We start from the raw sequence: 20,527 nt of genomic DNA, 5'->3' as shown, positions 1-20,527 counted from the left end.
GGGAAAACTGTACAATTCGGTAGGAAACAAGGGTTTCTAATCGGATTAGACAATACCGAATCCCATCCGGAGCCCTTCCTGATGGCATTGTAATAGGCCCTTTTGTGTTTATTATAGATGGATGGTGTGTGGTATCTGGGCTGTGATGGGAGATGTCATTTATTAGGTGGCATTAGAATGGTAGCCATTTGAATTGTATCTATGTGATTTCAGAGTATGGAATGTTGTTGTGCAAAGAGAGATTAGCAGTTGCCCAAAGATGTTGTTGAGAGATGGATGGGACTCTATGTGGAATAAACTCTACTTCCATCAATAACGTGTCTCCAGAAGTTATTGAAAATCTACGAGCCACGGATGCTACACCTGCAACATTAACATTTAAGAGAATCTCCTGCCGTCCCTAACTCTGGTGACTGATTTTAGGAGAGGTGTGGCATCTCAATTACCAAAATTAAATATTTAACAAAACAAGCATACATGCAAACATTTGGGAGGCAGAAAGGAGATGCAAATAAAATGGTGGAATGGTGGAATTTATTTCTTTTAATCAGGAGTCTCCCATCTGAATCAGGTCTGTTGGCATGTATGAAAGAGGTCTTGCAACCCCCAGAGTTTGCCCTTAAAGTGACAGCACTTCAACAGGAAGGCAATTTACAGCATAGCGTCAGATAAACATGTTCTGTATGCCACTGCTGAGTTTCCAATTCCAAATCAGTGTGGGGAGGAGAAGGGGGATATTGTCCCCTTGGTTCCCCCATTCTAAATTCGGGATGAGCGGGGGAAATAAATAAATCACCCCGTCCCCTACATTTCCTACGCCCATGGTCAGAATTTAGGCCAGCAATATACATGTCTGTGTGGGGCGCCACCTGCAACTTAAAAGCCAACTTGTGAATGGTCTTATTGAGAAAAACTTGGCAATAAACAATCTTTCGCAAGCGAGGGCGCATGCGCTCGCCGCTGTCAGAGGCGAAATATTAGAAATAAAGAAAACTCAGTCTCCCCTTATCAACGAGCAGTATAACTGATGAGCCTTTAAAGGGGTGAGATATACCAACAGAGGGTGAAAACCTTAAAATCACGAGTTTTTAGTCAGCATGGCAGCAGGAGGGCTCATTACTCCTGACTCGTGCAGCGACTGCCTTTTCCGCGCATGCGCGAGCCCGGAGCCAGCGTCACGGTGCGTCGGTCTGGCGACCAACGAGTCACCCGACGTCCGAAGCCCGGAAGCGGTGAATGGCACTGCACAGTCTCCGGTTCAAGTAGGGCATTGAGTGAAACGGGAAACCACGCGGAAAATTCTTTGGAGGTGTTCAGGCTGCACATTACAAAACAGTAATCCAGAGAGACACATTAAGGCTTTAAATATGCACAACCGCCCCCATTTTATGGTCATTTAAAGGTAACATCGTCTTTAGAGAGAGTTTATTTGTGCTTAAAGGTTTGGTATTTTGTTCTTAATTATTTACGTTTCAATGTTCAATTTTTTTAAATAAAAAATGTCTGGACCTCCTTCGAGCCGGATTCGAACCAGCGACCTAAGGATCTCTGTTACTCAACTACAGTCCTCCGCTCTACCAACTGAGCTATCGAAGGTTCCATGCTTTGAGGGGGGCATCTACTGACTTTATGTACATGGTGCTCGAGAAATAGATACGGAATGTAATTCTAATTGAATTACTGAGCCATTACATGAAATATTTAAGATTTTAGAATATTGTGATTAATCTGATAACACTGTTTAGGTTTTTCAATATGAAAACACCACAGAAAAGTAGTTTGCTATTGTACCCTCTTTAACAAAAACAAAAAATGATATCATTTCTCAGGAGTTAATTTACAAACAATGTTTTATTTTAAATAGGAGTACTACATGTACCTTAAATTGTAATTTAATTTCATCATTAACTTTTATATTACATAGTAAATAGGAGCACTTTTTACTGTTTATAAAACTTCACAAACAGACATACCTTTTTGGAATTTAGAAATATTTTTGTGTGCATTTTCCACCTGTATCTTCACTCAGGGGCAGTTGCTGTTTGAGACACAAATGATGCAAAAAGTGGGAAGGACCACCCAACTGTTCACAGGAGGGATGGAGTAGCAGCTGTCAGTGATTTCTTTTAGTGAATCTCAAACATTTGGGCTCAGTTATTTTTAAAGCTTGACTGAAGAAACTATAACTTGTGCCATTAAGTAACTGTAGACCACTAGTTTTAGTTTCTTAACATAAGTAGAAGTACAACTATAACCCGCGCCTTCTCCATGTACCACCATTTATATTATATCACTTATACTTTTTAAAATAATAGTATTGACAATAAAAGTTATGACATTGCAAATCACATCTTTTCTGAGAATACAGTGCATGGACAATGGCAAGTATAGTTAATGTAGTGTGGCTATTGAGAACTCTAGGCTATTCCACTGCCACTCATATCTTGGCTTTTAGGGGTCCCAGTGTGTATGGCATCGCCGTTCGAGAGGAAGGTTAATCTTCAGGTGGAATAAATGGTTTTATTTTCTTGAGATGTTTCAGGGTGTAAAGCACCCCTTTTACTGAATTGTTGATGTGTTCTTTCATAGACATGTTTTGGTCCTGGGTGATGACCCGTGACTACACCGTGTTCGAAAGTGAAAGAGAACAATTTAGTGTGTCCAAATTCTTTAAACCATCTTTTTATTAACATTTGTATTAAACAGGTCATAGAGTACGAAATGCATTTTTAATACAATACATAGCAAGGTGATATTCTTTAGACAATCATGTATGTAATATTTCTTGATGCGTTATAATAGATCAGTTGCGTCTTGCACCAATGATTAAATAGCACAGATGCATGCATCTTTGTGAACCTAGTCTAAACCTTGTGTCTTGGCTAATTTCAAAATCCCCTGAACTCCCTCCAGGCCCACCAGATCCTCTCCCATTTTTTTGTGCAGCCGCTGCCCTGATACACCACCTGCTTGGCATTCTGACACCAATCCAAATCAGACATCAGTTCCCCCAGAGATGGGGGCTCCCTCTTCCCCTTATCCTGACTATATTTCGCTTGGCCACTAGTGTCACCCAGATGTTTTGATATCCAGGCCTGGGTTCCTCCCCTGATATGTTAAGCAGCAACTCCTTTGCACTCAGCGGGACTGTACTGGACGTAATCTTCTTCATTACCTCAGTGACCTGTGCCAAAAATGTCTCAATCTGGGGGCGTGGCTATAGAATATGGAGCTTCCTGTTCACAACCGCATAGGCAATGCAGAGACTTTGCCCTCCCGGCCCTAAACAGGACCGCCCAGGAATAGTAGGATCTGTGCAGGATTCTCAACTGGATCAAACGGAATCTGGCCCTGATAGCTATTTCCCTTGGGCTTTGCAAGGCCTCAGTGCGTCCAAATTCTTGACCCATTCTTGGTTTGGTAGAGGTTTATTTTTTGGGGAAAGGAGTAGTAGTTAAGTCTTTTTGGGGTTCAGCTCTTGGTGGAATGCAGTTTAACCAGGTTTGTATCCTATTTAGTGCGATATTAAGAGGAAAGATATCTCTGGGTGATGTTATTTTGTAGTAGAGTTGTGTGTCTTCTGCATATAGGTGATATTTGACCCCTGCTTGATTTAGAATAACTTTGAGTGGTTCAATGAAGAGATTAAATAGGGCTGGAGAGAGGAATGAGCCTTGGGGTACACCGTGTGGAACACCTTTTGGAATTGGAGCAGGCCTCAAGAGACAATTGTTGATTTTTATTGTTGAGAATGATGTTGCACATAGGATGTGAACCATCTCAGGACTGTGCCATTGCTACCAGTGCCGTTCTTGAGTGTCTCAAGAAAAGCTTGAAGATTTTCTGAATCAAATGCAGCAGATACATTGAACAGGATTAGGAGGCAGGATGTGTGACTCATCTGATATATTGAGCATCTTTGTTTCAGTGCTACACCCATTCCTGAATCCTGATTGGAATGTGCCCTGGAAGTTGAATATCACTGTGTTGGTTGAGTTGTAGTAGGACACACTTCTCAATGGTCTTAGCTAGGAAAGGGAGGTTGGTGACAGGTCTGTTATTGATTTCATTTGGGTCCACCCCTGTTTTTTTGAGAATGTGTGTGACTTAGCCTGGTTGGAAGGAGTCAGGTACATGGCCTAACTAAAGAGAGGTGTTGATGATTTTGATCTAAAATGGAGAGATGATGTGGGTGAGTTTTTTTTTACAAGGGTGGAGGGGAGGAGGTCAGAAGTGTGGGATGAGGGTTCACGTTTACGATTATTTTGAAGACTTCTCCTTCTGTCATAGGTTTGAAAGCAGTCCACTTAGCATTGTTTTTTAGTTGTAGGATTTCATTATTGTTTTTAATTATTTTTGGGGCACTCTGTTCCTTAGTTGAATCTGGGGGTGGGCGGGGGGAATTTTCACAGTGATTTGTGCATCAATGGAGCGACAGCTGGGGAGCCTGACTTGTGTAATAGATAATAGATTGTTCAATTTTTGAAACTTTGTCAGTGAAGAGGTTGGTTATTTCTCCAGGTCGTTCATTGTTGGCTGTTATTTCGTGGTCAGGGTTGTTTGTTGTTTTATTATGTTGAAGAGCTCCCTCGGTCCTTTCTTTGCACGGTCAAGTTGATCATGAGTGGCTTTCTCCCTAAGGATGAGTTTCTTGTAGGGGAGCCGTTTGGATCGGAGGAGTGAAACGTGTGCCGGCGAAGGGTTCTGTTTTCATAACCTTTCGGTCAGTCTTAGTGGTCTCCTCTCTTTGTTAAGGTCTGAGTTGTAGCAGGCTATATATTGGGTTTTTCTAGATTTCTTTAGTTTGAGCAGGGCCACTTGGTCAAGAAAATCTGTAATTGCTGAGCTGTAATGGGTGGTGAGGTCATCTACGAATTGAGGGAGAAAATTAGAATGTAATTGGGTGCTGATCCTGGAATCCAGCTCTGTTAGAGAGTTTTGTTTGATGTTCTTTGCCTAGTGTGTGGGTTTGTTGGATGGGATTGAGTAGGATCTTTTTAATTTCTTAATTGCGATTATCTAATTGAGAATCGCAATTAAGGAATACCTCTCCATCCATTCATATGGGCCTAGAGGCCCATAGGAATGAATGGGAAGACATTCTTAATTTGCGATTCACCATTAGAAATTCGCAAATTGAAAATGCAATTTCAAGGGTGCAGGGGTGTCCAAAGGACACCCTTTTGCAACCCTGAAATCTGCCTATGAGTAAAATGAACTTTGAAAAATGCACTTTAGAGCATTTTTCAAAGTTTTCGCAAATTACCATGAAGATCAACTTCATGGTAATTTGCTCCCCTTATTTGCGAATTCGCAAATTTTTAAAGTTTGATGGATTGCATTTAAGGAATCTCAATTTGAGATTCTTTAAATGCAATCGCAATTGCGATTTCTTAATTTGCGAAATTACAAAAATGATAATGCATCTCAAAAATTGGAATTGCATTCGCAAACGGCCGAATTTTGCGATTCGCACCATTTGCGAATGCAATTTCCATTGATGCATGTGCCTGTTAATATCAAGCCCAGATATTTCAGCCCAAAGGTAATCTGAGGCAGTGATTATCTAATATATAGGTGTATGTAGTTCACGGTTATGGTATAATTAGCTAATAGTCGAACTTTCTGTATAGGTATTGATGTCCTGGAATATCTATTGACAATATTCATTTGTAGGCGTGCTCTCGCCTGGAAAATACAGGTAGATCATTTATTCCTCAACATACTGGTAATGTTGACCTAATAAAATCCTGGGTAACATTGATACCAAAGGCGTAGTGAGGTAGCATGGGCCCGCCTTTTTGGCTATCATATAGATTAGATCCTCCATTATATATCAAATGTGGAGGTATGATGGGAGATGTCTGGAATGTCTAGTGAATATCAATGAAAGGGATAGCAGAGCGTGTCTCGGCCCATTTATCAATTAAAATGTTTGTGATTGGATGGATATATGTATGGTTGTGTGCAGGCCTTATTTTAATAATTAGAACCGTGAGCTGTGGATATTGGATTGATGTATTAAAATAGGCAGATTTGTAGACACCCGTTTCCGTGAGGAATGGGTCAAAAAATATATTTTTTATATATTTCTTTGCAGACTATTGTTATAATTGGGACCTTAAATGATTTTCCTGAAGAAGATGTTGGCTTAAATCCCTATGCCCACCGAAACACGTCGATGCACCATGGAGAAAACTACATAACATTTGTGGGAACAACTGTTATGGATAGATACATTTGAATAACTAGATATATAGACCTCCCCACACCCTAGTATGCACACCTATCATTACGGAGAGAAGTCTCACCAGAAAGGCCAGTCCTTCCATTCACTCTACTAAGCACATCTACTCCATATTCTACTACACACACCTGTCATATGAAAGAGGTCTGAAAGGAGAGGCCAGTCCTTCTACACACCCTACTGTGCACACCTATCATCTAAGAGAGAGGTCTGAAAGGATAGGCCAGTCCCTCTCCACAATCTACTAAGCACATCCATCACTACAGCTAGAGGTCTCAGCAGACAGACTAGTCTCTCTACATACCTTACTAGGCACACCTGTAATTGAGAGTAGTGAGACCATAAAAAATAGTGCTGGTGACATGTCTTGATATCAGAGTTGCAATAACTGAGCAAATAAATAATTTCTATTGAATATTTACGTTTAATCCTCACACACATTTTACAAAGATTTTGCAAACTGAATACTGTTTTGTTACAATAGTTACAATAAAAACAAACTTTTTTACTAAAATAATGTCAGAACACAACATATATTATAAAGTCATTCTAACATACATAAGCTTACAAAAATAATTAATTTACTTAAAAAAACCTTAGAAATGTACTGAAAAACCTTTATAGTTAGGTGCATTTGTCAGTGTGAATATTAACATTTTGAACAAAACAAAACACAAATTCACCAGTTATATTTAGCAGGGCTAACTATAACTTGTCCCCCCTCCATGCACTGCTTATGGCCTCACATATGACATCACTCATGACATGTTCTGTGATGTCATTTATATAACTGATGACATCTAAAAATGACATCACCCAAGCTTCGCTTTCCCACGTATTGCTGTATAAATTGCTATTGCTTTATACGTAGCATTGTTCACATTAATAATCAATCACAGATATATGGGCAACCCATATTGAGTGCGGTGTTACATCTGTATACAACTGTTCAGAGAAAGCCAAACTAGTGAATGCCAGTTCCAAAACAAATGCCCTACTACGGACAGCTTTTATCTGTATCAAATCCCTGACACACACCATACCTACATTAAGAAATGAAATTGATATCAGTATAGAACTGAGTACTCGAAAACAGTGCTTACTCTATGGAGAGAGTTGACTTTATACAAAACTGTTTGCAAACACAAATTTCATAAGAAATACAACACAGACTATTAAAAAATATCTATGAACAATGCACACTATACGCAACAGCTGTCAAAAAAGACACTATTTGTTAAAAATAACCAAGATCTGAAGGTGCTGAAACATTCGACTACCTGCACCGTTCATACTATGGTGAAAATGTTACAGATAGCCCATGTTCTGAAGCAAAACAAGCACACACCTGGTGCACACAGTCTTGTATTTTAAGTAGAAACTCATGCAGAGGCGATTCTCTTTAAAAACTCAAGGCTGCTAACAATACTTAGCATGTAGTACGTAGAATCTTTGCCCTGCTGGAAACGTTTTCTGCAGTACCAAAATACTTCTGTGGAACATAATGAACACAAGTCTACTGCCACCTGTACACAGAGTTACTCTTGAATACAAGACATATATTATGTTCAATACCTCTACATAGCTATGGTGCATGGTGAGGACATGTGTTTTCTAAATACTTACACCCATTAGCTGGAGACAAACTCTACAAAATTAAGTGGAAAAATAATATGGTAGTTATCCGCCACAATCTAAACTATAAAACACACAAGCACACTCCTTGGATGATGTCATCAATTATGTCATCAGCGATGTCATAAATGATGTTATAGAACATGTCATCAGCGATGTAATATGTGAGGTCATAAAACAGTACATAGCGGAGGTGCAAGTTATAGTTAGAACTGCTACCTATAACTAGTGAATTTCTCTGTTGTTTTAGTTCAAAACATTAATGTTCACACTGGCAAATTCACCTAACTATATATGTTACTTTAACCGTAGCTTTTTCCAGTATATATGTGTTATGGATAATCAATATAATTTTATTCTACAGCAACTTTGTGTAAAAAAAATGCTTTGTTGTAAACCAGATGACCACATGCAGGACAGAGCACTTACATTTGCGGATTTACACTTCTTTTGTGAAATTACTCTTGAACTTAGATCGCTACTGGAGTACATAGACCACTTTCTTTGAAATGGACTGGCTTTTTTTCAGTATGTAAAGATTTGAATTACGACTACTATAAGGAAATCAAAGCCCTGAAGAAGTCCGGTAACAGACGAAACGTGTTGGCTATCCGTTTTATAAAGAAATCTGAAAAAAAGTACCCATTTTAAACTGAAGAGCCTTCATTTGACTTTCTTGGGAAAACAACTGATCATGTATGAATTGCCTATTATAGGATTATTGCTACGAACTTCATTTAACACTGTGTTAAATACTTGAAGGGTGCAGGGCCATTTTTGTGTTTGTTGTAAAGGCACTTTGCGGTACCTGTACCACGAAGTAAAGGCTTTCATTATAATGTCTGATATTCTTCCTACATTGCTGGGTTGGAGGGAGACTAATAACCTCTAATGTAAAGATCTTGGCGAGCGTGAAGAAGAGTGTTGCTTTAACGCAGATGCCAAGAAATATGGTGAGTAGGCTTTACGGGCAATAACGAGATTTAAAGTGGATTTGCAATCTATTTTGCTGGCAGCGCTGGTCTCACCCAGTGTCCGATACATGATCACACTTACACAAACCTCCTATAAGTCTGTATGTCACTAACTGGAAGTGACCACTGTTCTTTCTAGGGCTGCCAGGTGAATGCGGTTTCCATAGTCTAAGCAAGACTATACACGTGCATTAGCCACTGCCTTATGTAGATGGCACAGTTAATAGGCCATAGTTTCTTAGTGTGGTGGTAACAGGTATGAGTGACTTCTGCAACTGTTTATCCAGACAGCCTGTTGTCAGTGGTCAGCCCCAGATTATTCAACTCCTCAGAGGGAGAGAGGAAGAAACCTATTGGAAAAAGACAGATGAAGCGAGGCCATGATTGGGATTTCCTGGCAGCTATTAAAACCTGTTTCAGATTAGTTTAATTTTAAGCATCCTGCCAACATTCACCACTGAGCAGTACCCAAACAGGATGCAAACAATAATGGCATAAACTCTCTGACCGCACCTGAAAGCCTGCTTATCAGTTTAAAAGCAAGTGATGTGTTATCCGGATACTCGTAACATTTGGCCCATACCTTGAGTAACAGGGAGACCAGAAGTTTCATGTATAAATTAAAAAGAGACAGTCGATGGCTGCAGGGAAACCGCATTTTAACCTTGAATTGTTTTAGCAGCATGTAGGGAACTATAGGCTCTAGGGTCTCAAGGGTGAGCTGGCCTCCCAATACAATATACGTACACTAAATAAGTTCCCTAAGAATCTTTTCAAATATTAGCAATTAGTGATGTATCCCTGGCAGCACTACTCTGTATTAGTATTGGACATACGCAAAAATGTAACGGATTGTCCTCACACATCACCAGGTGTCATGCTTCATCATAGGACAAACCACCCTCTCCAAAAACCCCATTTGATGGAGAGCAGGTTTTCACCTGGAGTCAGGGAGGCTCTTCCAGCTAAGAATGGATCTGTGATTTGAGTGTGTTAAAAACCAATGTAACATCCTAAAACAATTTATTCGCTAGACATGACACTTGGTGTTAAAATCAATTGTGGAGATAAGAAGATTTAGTACCCCATCACTACTGTTACCGTCAACATGTTTCAGCCTTGTGGTTTAATTGACTCCGTGGCTTTCTTCAGGACGGGCATAAAAGTTCCTTGTCTGCCTTTTGAAACAGTGGTCACACAAACCCTGATGAGTTCAGATGATTGGAAGACACTGAAAGCTATTAAGAAAGAACAGCTCAGTACCGCACTACACGGGGCATTTATGACTGAATACCTAAGAAAGAATACTGCCCCGAAAGGACTCAATCACGAATAAACCACACATTTTTCTGAATAACAGAGTTCAGGAAGAACTGGTCATTCATTGCATTGATATGCACAAAAGACTGGCTAGTGTGGATTATCAAAACTGCCCAAAAAATTGCATATTTTCTGCTAATTGACATACAGATCAGTGAAAGTAAACTGAAGACTTCAGTTCACATCTCTGTATTTAAGAAAAAAAATTGTAGAAATAAATGCAGACCACTCCCAATACATGGAATATCTGACACAATCCAAGTTGAATAAACATAAAAAAGATGTGCAGTGATTTAGTCACAACAAAGTGTTCACGTATGTGACTGAGGAACATTATGAAAAACCTCATACCCCGCTCCCCCGGAGACGTCAGTCCTGATATAGACTTACACTGCTGGATTGGACTTTCAGCTCAGGGGATATCAGGAGTAGCAGTAGCAGCGATGAGGAGGGGTAGGAGGGGGGGCAAGGGTCCACCCAGAACATACTTCCCAGATCCTCCAACGAACCTACTGATGATTCCTTATGGGTATTGGCCCCAACCATTTCCATTGAATCCCCAGGGGTTCCCCTTTTATCAAGGCCCTCCTTTTTTATACAGAGGCAGAGGAAGAGGAAGACAAAAAACACACAGACAGGCCCAGGGTACAGTGGTAAGACCAACAACCCACACAGACGGTCACAAGGAGCAAAGGGGAATCAACACCATCCACAAGCAGAGGCCCTCCAATATAGTAAATCTGAGTACTGTGACCCTAACAGATATGGAAAAGAAAGTTCTTTCAAAAGGGTTAGGCTTTGTTCCGACACTAAAGAGTGATATATTCACCTTACGCACTGAGCTGGCACCATTTTTTACACGTATCAGATTACAGCATTTCTTTGAAAATCAGGATGATGCTGTAGAAGGAGAGAAAAACACTGGATTGAGGAGGAAATTGACCTTCATACTTCCAACACAAGCCATAACTTGCGAAGTACTGACAATCGCACAAGCAGTACTTAAAGAAGTAGACGGAATCGAGTGCCACAACCAAAGGGTATTTCAGAACCTCACTAAGAAAGAAAAACATGAACTAGAATCACTAAAAAAAAATACTGATCTGGTTATAAAGACAGCAGACAAAGGGGACGTGATAGTGGTGTAGGGATCAGACGGAGGCAGGTAAGTGTGGAAACATTGTTTAATGACAGTTCATCTCCACAGCTTCCAGGGAACTACAATAAATGACCCTGGTATTCAAACAAGCACATTATGTCAACATGACAGTGACATCATAGACAGTAATGAAGAGAGAGCTATAGAGAGACTACTACAACATTTCCTTTCTTTCCATAAAATGAAAAAAGGCATAAAAAGCATGCAATGATAAGGCATAAACAATTGCAATAACAAATAAGAGAAAAGAAATAAGAAACATAAACATATAAAAGAGGAAAACCAGACAAACAGCGACCACAAAACAGTGACCACCAAGGGGAAACACAGAATGACCTATTACAGAAGGACTATAGATCCAACCGCTTAGGTGGCACACTTCTCCTACCGCTCTTGCATGGAGAAACATATTCTAGGGATAATTTGCGATGCTGAGAAGACTGTGGAGTACTCCTTTTCTAAGACTGTTGAGAACGCCACCTCTGTGATTTTTGGAACGCGTCAGCATTGTAAATTCTGGAAAGATTCCACCAACTCCTCCCAAGAACTGCACAGCAAAGCCTGAAGTGGCATCCACTTTAACAGGAAGACCAAACTTAGAAAGCCCCTTGGCCACATTGTGAAGTGACTTTATTCTCACCCAGGCTCCCTCTTTGACGCCAGATTCAAACCCAACCACATCAGAGTTGGATGACTTGCTATGCGTACCCACATCAGTTTGACTGAACTCAGTCTTAGAAAGTAAACCTCATTTCTTCATCCAAGCAGGGCACATGTGAAAAGTAGCTACTCTCCCACGAAGCAGCTCAAAAGGACTGGTACCCATAACAGGATTAGGAGTGGTGCGATGCGCCCACAACATACTCTGCACCGCTTCAATGATCACAATCTTGGATAAAACCGCACATCGAACGCACTCGAATGTAGCTAGTGTGCTCAATGAAACCATTGGCCTGTGGCTGATATAAAGCCACACGGTGGTGTAAAATCCCAGGTTGGCGCAAAAAAATCAGACATCACTTTTGAAGTAAATTGTACCCCATTGTCTGATACAATCTCCAATGGGAACCCTTCTCTTGCAAAAAGACTTTGAAAAGATTTGATTACCTCGTGTGTATTGGGATCAATCATGAAATGAACCTCCCACCACTTGCTGAAATAATCGGCCACAACCAACGCAAATTTGTATTGGTTTGGTAGCACATTGAAAGGACCCACAAAATCAACAGCTAACTTCATCCATGGACTATTTGGAAGCTCAACTTCTTGAATAGATGGGTTAACAACCTTAATAACCTTGTCACTGGTACAACACGTCACTCACTCCTCAACACCATCATTTACTTGGCGATAAATGGAAGGCTACCAGTACACACTGCGACTCCTCCTTTTGGTACTTGTTTGTCCAAGATGACCTTCATGGCCATAATCAATGATGCGAGGTCTTAAAGCGAGATGAGAAACAAATTTGTGTCCACGCATGATCATTTCACCTCCCCTCAAAGTTAGCTCATCAGCAATCTTAAAAAAAGACTGTAGTTCACCATCTAAATATTTTTCTTTAGGCCACCCTGAAATAATGTGTCCTTTCACCTTCTTAAGAACAGAATCAGCTTCCATTGTACCAAACTACTCACGTTCAGTAAAGCAACACACGCTACAAGCATCCACCACTGCAATCAAACATTCTTCATCCTCATCTACATCAGTGAGATCTTCTTTCCCCAGCAGCAAAGGAGACCTACAGAGAAAATCAGCTCTTGTGGTCCTTCCACCAGGAATATGTGCCATCTCAAAATTGTACTGTAGCAATTTCGAGCTTAATCTAGCAATTCTCAGTGGGTGATCTTTAACAATATTCCCATTGAGAATGGGAATGAAAAAGCTTGTGGTCAGTAAGCAATTTGAATGTTTTACCCAACAAAAAATACTTACACCTATCCACTGCCCAACAGCATGCCAACAACTCCCTCTCAATGACAGAGTAGTTCTTCTCTGTCGTAAAGCTCGGAATGCAAAACCAACGGTATGTTCCTTACCCTGCTTGAACTGAGTGATCATACCACCCACCCCATCCAAACTGGCATCAACTGACACAACGCACTGTTTAAGGGGATCAAAAGGTGTAAGGATCTACAAGACCCCAGTTCTTGTTTTATGCAAAGAAACTCATCTTGGTAGGATTGATCCAAACAAACGTGACTTTCCTCTTGAGTAAACCCCTCAGATGTACAGTTTTAGCAGCAAAATTGGAAAATAAATGTTGTGTAGAACTCACACACCCCCAGAAACGAAGAAACTTAGGGAACAGAGCATTCACAATAGCCTTAATGAGTCCTTCTCTTGGTTTGATTCCTTCACCAGAAATACGATGACCCAAATACTTAATAGATTTCACTCCGAGAACACACTTTAGTTTGTTAGCAACAATCCCTTTCTCTTGTTATCTGTTCCGGACCTCACCAAGATTCATGTCATGCGTCATTTTGCCTTTACCTGCAACTAAAATGTAATTGTCAGGACCCCACAAGTCTTACCTTATGTACTTGCAGAGCACACTTGCAGGGATGACGTGAACAACCTCCACTGTCCCACCACCTTTCCCTAGTAAATGAATGTATACTGAAATGGGCAAGGATGGGACAGGGGAAGGATCCTAAGAGCGTGAAATGGAGATTTCATACATGAAGGCCTGGTTGGTTACTCCTACCAATGTTGAGGGAACACTTCTGGGAACCACCGTCTGGAGAAGGGATAAACCATATGGATTAGTGCGACTGCCCTTCCCTCTCCCGGGGTACTACACATATAGCACACACAGACCAACACTAGAGGCACTGCTAAGGGGCATATAGTCACCTGTAGAATGTAACGATCAGCAGAGATGAGAGCTCAACAGAGATGAGAGGTCTTCAGGTATAGGTGAATAGGACATACAGGAAGGTAGCTTGTAGGCGCTCTTGCTGTGCCCTAAAAGTAAAAGTAACATCAGTGCTCCTGTGCGGGTGTTCCAAACAATGTTGTGACAGCGTTTTCCTGCTCCTGTCACAGTGGCACAAAACTCACCAGCGTGAGTGTGGACTAAATGATGGCGACTACGTGCTCCTGCACGTGCCGCAATGGAAAAGGAAAACGAAGGCGCTCCTGCGCGAGTGTGAGGAAAGGTGAATTACGGCCACGCGCTCCTGCTGCAATGGCAAAGGAAGCAAAGGTGCTCCTGCGTGAATGTGAGGAAAGGTTATATGTTGGGTATGCGCTACTGCGCGTGCCGCAATGGCAGAGCTAACCCAATGCACCTGCATGATTATAATAAAAAGTTAAGTACCACAGTGGCAAAGGAAACAAATGTGCTCCTGCGCGTGTTTGAGGGAAATGTTAAATCCGGCTACACGCTCCTGGGCATACCATAATGGCGAAGGAAACAAATGTGCACCTGCTCAAGTGTGAGGGAAATGTTAAATGCGGCTACGCGCTTCTGCGTGTACCGCAATGGCAGGGTAACTCAATGCACCTGCGTGAGTGTGGGGGACGGAGGAGTGACAGCACGCTCCTGCGCGTGTCACAAGGGGCAAGAACACACATGCGCGAGTGTGTGTGTGAACAAGGTTTACCTGTTCACTAACAATAGGAAAGAAGTCTTCTGAACACAGAGGACGGCAACTGGCATCCGGGCATAGTCCTGTACTTGAAGCATTGTTGGGTGGAGCACTCCGAACTTTATGCGGCCTCACTGGATAGTGCTTTGTCAGCTGATCTGTGCTACTTCCAGTCCAGCATTCCCTGTGTAACGCCCGCAAAACGCGGATCTGAATAACAACCAAGCATACAATTACCGACCTTACTGGACCTACCCATACAGGGGCCATGTCATCTTTTAAAACAACAGTGTCCTTTACGCCTTCTAACACCTTTAACGCGTTGAAAAATGTAGGCTGCAGAAACCAACCCAAAAGGCATCCTTCCAAATTGAAAGGTACTAAGCATGGGCGAATTTTGCGAATCTCGCGTTCGCGAATTTTGCGGATTTGCGAACTCGCAATCCGCAAAATCCGCGAATTCTCGCGAATTTGTGGATTTTTTTTTTTTTTGTGTTTGCGCGGGTTTCTGCCAGTTTGCGAGGGTTTTGTACAATTTCGCAAATTGCGAACTTACCTGTCGGGTCGCAAGTTTCGCGAACTTGTTGTTTCTACGTGTCCAGCCTGTTTGGGACACTCTTCTTCATCACTGCCACTCTCTGTCACCACTGCCACTCTCTGACTACTCATGCCACCCTCTGGCCCACCCATGCCACCCTCTGTTTCATCACAGCACCCTCTGGTTGTCCAGTCAGTGTACATTATTGTGGCAACGCAAGCACACCTTCCCTGCCTCAAGTGACCTGAATTAATGTGGGGCTGATTAATGTGTCACAGAATATTTTTTTAGCTGGCACCTGCTTCCTTAGTGCTTCCTGATTAGTGATCTTTTGCACTTGCTAAGCGCTTTCATTGTTGCAAAATTAGTTACAACACCTGCCCTGCCCCAACTGACAATAATGAATTAGGGGCTGATTAATGGATTTGAACTTCCAGCCTGGCTCCTGCTTGTCTCCCTTAGCTGTAATTCAGGACCTTTGTGGCATATGTGTAACTATTCTGAGGTTCAGAGCAGGGTCACATAATAGTTGCAACTGGCAACTGAACTCTGGAGGGGCCCCTCAGGAAGCACTACAGGAAATGGCTACTAATGATGAGCCTGAACTTTTGAACCTGGTAAGTAGTTTCAGTTTTGCTAAGATCGTATTTCTGCAATTTTGCACTTATTCGCGGGGCGCGAAGTTGTACTGGGAAGCCGCGAACTCACGCGAACAGTGCGAGCAAAATCCGCTGCTCGCGGATTTGCGGGAGATTCGCGAATCTCGCGGATTGCGAATTTACCGAAAATCCGCGAGCGAAACGGATTTTCCGCCCATGCTTAAAAGGTACCAACAGGAGACACAAAAGCCGTTAAATGCATATACAAGGGATCCAACTCAACTTGGTGGCAGGCCGATGCGAGATCTATTTTTGAAAAAAATCTGGCACCAGAAAGCTTTGAGAGAATGTCATCAATGTGGGGGAGGGGGTGAGAGTCAAACCAGATTTTTGTTCAAACTGCGCAAATCAATGCACACTCTCAAACTCCCATTCTTATTGCAGGGAACCACCAATGGAGACAACCAAAGAGACAACTCGATAGGTTTGATGACACCTGATTCACATATTCTCCTCCGCTCTTCAGACAAATCCTCTCTGATGCTAAACGGAACATTCCGAAGCTTGTGTTTAACATGCACAGCATGCTCCTTCACCTTGATTAAATGTCTGAACTCTTGGATGCATCCCAAATTGTCAGCAAACACATTCGTGAATTTGATGGACCATGTGGTCAAACTTTCACCCACCACTGACACTTGCTCGGTCGTGCCTGGCCTAAGAGCCATGCCAAACAAACCCTGGTGATATCATCCCAAAATATTGAGTCCTTTTCTTCCGATGTAGATCTTTCCTTGAATGGATCGATCTTTGAATATTAACCCCTTCCATGCTGATGACAGCCCCCAGCCGCCATGCATCACGGTGCTCGTGTGCTGATGACATCTGGGGGCCGTCATGAACCTGCCCACTTTTAAAAACGGCCGCACAGGCGCAGAATCGCGGCCGTGCCCAAGGGGTTAAAGTTGTCTCAAAAAACCCTTTTAACTCAATCTTCCTGCCTTCATAAGAAGCAGGGCTCCTATCTGGTGGTTGAAGAGGTTTGTCCACCCAGTTACTCTTAAATAACTTCAGTGATCGTCATACGTGCTCCAGAATCCACCAATTGTATAAACTTACCATCAACATTCAGATCCACCACAATCCACACAATTCTCAGCATCATCCTTAACTACCATAATGACATCAGTCAATGAACTCACAACTTCACTCACAGAATCACCCTTTTCTTCCTCAGAATAAACAGCATTGACATTCCGTCGGATACCACACATCTTAGCGAAGTGCCCTTGTTTACCATATTTCCGACACAAGCAAAAACAACAGGTGATGGACAGAATGCAGAACAATGTCATACATTCACCCCAGTACAGAGATCTGGGCATAAATCCATCGTTGTTTTGCTCACCATGCCATTCCAGTTTGAACCTAGCCATATGCAAATCAGTCTTGACCCTGTGCACCATGGGAACAGTCCAGCCTGAACTGCCAAGCCAGGTCCCCCCTGGACTGGAAACAAGCATCCAAGGACCGGTTTCGGGCTTTCAGCCCTCATCATCCTGGACAGCTTGATTCCAGTGCCATGGAGAGCACGGGACTCACGTCTGAGCATACCCGTCCCACTCGGGGCGACAAATGCAAAAACAACAGGTGATGGACCCAATGAAGCATGGGCGAATTTTGCGGATTTGCGGCCCGCGAAATTGCAAAAAAATCAGCGAAATTGCGGATTTTTTGCGATGTGCACCATACTTAACTGGAGTACTTTCTACTGGCTAATCCGTAAGTGCTACCTCGTTGGGTAAATGTATAGTGCTTTTGCTACACTGCAGCTGCGTAAAGGGCCAGATGGTTTGTCCCCAGTGACCATGTGTGCCTGTAAGTTTGCCACCGCGCCAAAAGGCGCCGAGGTCCCTTGAGTGAGCTGTCCATCATAGTTGGGAAAGGGCGGGAAAAACGTTTGATACTGCTAGTGTGTGGTGCGGGGCTTCTATGCCTGTGCACATGCCTCTTGTGTAAAGGGTCAGAGAGCGAGCAGGGCAGCAGGTGAGGAGAAAGCAGCCTTCTGGCCACAGGAACTACAAGGGGATCGCGCTCAAGAAACTCATGGATGCAAAGACCTCCCTCGAGTATTACAGCGAATTTTCGAAGGCAGATATGGAGTTAAGGCACACTTGCCTAGCCTCGACCTTGCTCACTAATGTTTTGGGCTGATTAAAAACGTTATTGAATTTGAACTTCAACTCGGGCACCAGCTATATCTGTAAGTGCTTCCTGTTGAGGTTTAATTTTTGTGACAGGAGCCTCGTGCCAGAATGAATCCTGCCCTGCATAGTTATCCACGAAGATGCCACCGTTTTGTGCAATACCTCTACTCAACTGGAGTACTGGCTAATCAGTAAGTGCTACCTCGTTGTCTAAATGTATAGTGCTTTTCCTACACTGCAGCTTCGTAAAGGGCCGGAAGATTTGTCTCAACTGACCATGTGTGCCTGTAAGTTTGCCACCGCGCCAAAAGGCGCAGAGGTCCCTTGAGTGAGCTGTCCATCATAGTTGGGAAAGGGCGGAAAAAACGTTTGATACTTCTAGTATGTGGTGCGGGGCTTCTATGCGTGTGCACATGTCTCTTGTGTAAAGGGTCAGAGAGCGAGCAGGGCAGCAGGTGAGGAGAAAGCAGCCTCCTGGCCACAGGAACTACAAGGGGATTGTGCTCGAGAAACTCATGGATGCAAAGACCTCCCTTGAGTATTACAGCTAATTTCCGACGGCAGGGATGGGGTTAAAGCACACTTTCTCAGCCTCGACAGTCCTCACTAATGTTTTGGGCTGATTAAAACGTTACTGAACTTGAGCTTCAACTAGAGCACCTGCTTTATTTATCTGTAAGCTCTTCCTGTTGAGGTTACATTTTTGTGACAGGAGCCTCATCCCATACTTGTAACTATTCTCTGACCCTGCTTCGAGGGTCAGAGCAGGGTCAGAGAAAAGTTGCAAGTAGGAAACAAGGCGCCGCTCAGGAAGCACTTACAGCGTTACAGCAGGTGCCCAAGTTGAACTTAATTTCTTTGTAACCATTTTGTAAATGGTTGTTCGTAGCAATGTAAGTATATGTATGCAGCCAAAACGTTTGAGGCTACAATAACGACAGAGATAAGTCAAACACTAGTACGAGTTGGAATATCCTTCAAGTAGAACCTATGGTTGCACAGAATCAAGGAAAACTGCATGCTGAAATAAGCTAAATGATGTGAACACAGTACCATGGGATGACGAGTAGAGCTGATGACCTCTTGCAGCTTGAGAACAAAACATAGATTAGAATGCAGGAGTGCTAAAAAAACTTGATCCGAAGACCTGTGAAAAAGAATTCACCTGCTCCCGTGAAAACAAACTAAATTCAATACATGCGCAGCCCGTACATCCTAAAAAGCGATGCTGGAGCAGGATAAAGTGCTTGACGTGCTGATTCAAACAGCGTGCAGATACGTCCTATGACGACTGATGTGTTGGCACGGAGATCTAGCCTTCAAACGTGGTGACGACGCGTTGTTATGGAGATCAGGACTTCAAAGCTTGCTGACTCAACACACAAAGACTTGCTCAGTAGGGCGCTTCCCTAGAATGTGTAGACGCATAATGACGCGCTCGCTGCGTCCGCCAACACCGCAGGAACATTCAATTGCATCACCATTTGGGACTGGATCCAAAGAGAGAAGGACCTCTCAACAGACAGCCACACACATGCAATTAGCGCAGTGCTCAGATTCCCACACACCACAAGAGAATGGTAAAGGACTGTTTGTGCCACAACGGTTCCGGATACAAGCAGAAAGAAACACTCGGGTGAGAATCACGGACTCACTGTCACAAATAGAATTATATGGAGATTAGCTGGAGACACACCAAGGTTTCTGACCTTCCTTTGTCTTCTCCTCCGGGACCACAATGCTCCAGTATACAGGACACTAACGAGGAAACCAAAAGGGAAAAGCTAGTAGCCTTTCAGAGTCCACTGACGTCGAAGGAGAGCTCGGAGACTCAAAACAGGAAACAGCAGCAACAGACCATGGTGAAACACAGCATACACCGGTGCAGCACACGTGGGTGAAGTGGAACAGTCCAACTCGTCGACAATTTTGTAGTGATCACACTGAGGCAGGTAGGAGTGAAAACACTAAGTTTAATGACTGTTCATCTCCACAGCTTCCAGACAACTACAATTATATTGAATTATATTCAAACAAGCACATTATGTCACCATGACAGTAATGAACAGAGCTATAGAGAGACTTCTACAAGTGGTGATGAAGAAGGCTATGTAGGATACCGAATGCCTACGCTTACTATCGGATGGGAAGAACTATGAAATTCTCCCGACTGACCCCACACCAAGACTTACTAATAAATTCAAATCTTTAGTAGAAGAAGACTAATCCAGGATTGGCTTACTTAACACGAA

At 42.6% G+C, this 20,527-nt stretch overlaps 1 non-coding gene across 1 annotated transcript; it reads right to left on the bottom strand.

Annotated features, from left to right (window-relative positions):
- Positions 1 to 1,510: 1,510 nt before the first annotated feature.
- On the bottom strand, positions 1,511 to 1,596 carry TRNAY-GUA (transfer RNA tyrosine (anticodon GUA)). Its single transcript is given in 2 exon segments — positions 1,511 to 1,546; positions 1,560 to 1,596. It is a non-coding gene; the product is annotated as a tRNA-Tyr (tRNA).
- Between the last annotated feature and the right edge of the window lie 18,931 nt (positions 1,597 to 20,527).

The sequence above is a fragment of the Lissotriton vulgaris genome, chromosome 6 (genome assembly GCF_964263255.1).
Source record: "Lissotriton vulgaris chromosome 6, aLisVul1.2, whole genome shotgun sequence".
NCBI lineage: Eukaryota > Metazoa > Chordata > Amphibia > Caudata > Salamandridae > Lissotriton > Lissotriton vulgaris.
Note: the sequence above shows the minus strand (reverse complement) of the source record. Positions and strands in the feature narration are given on the sequence as shown.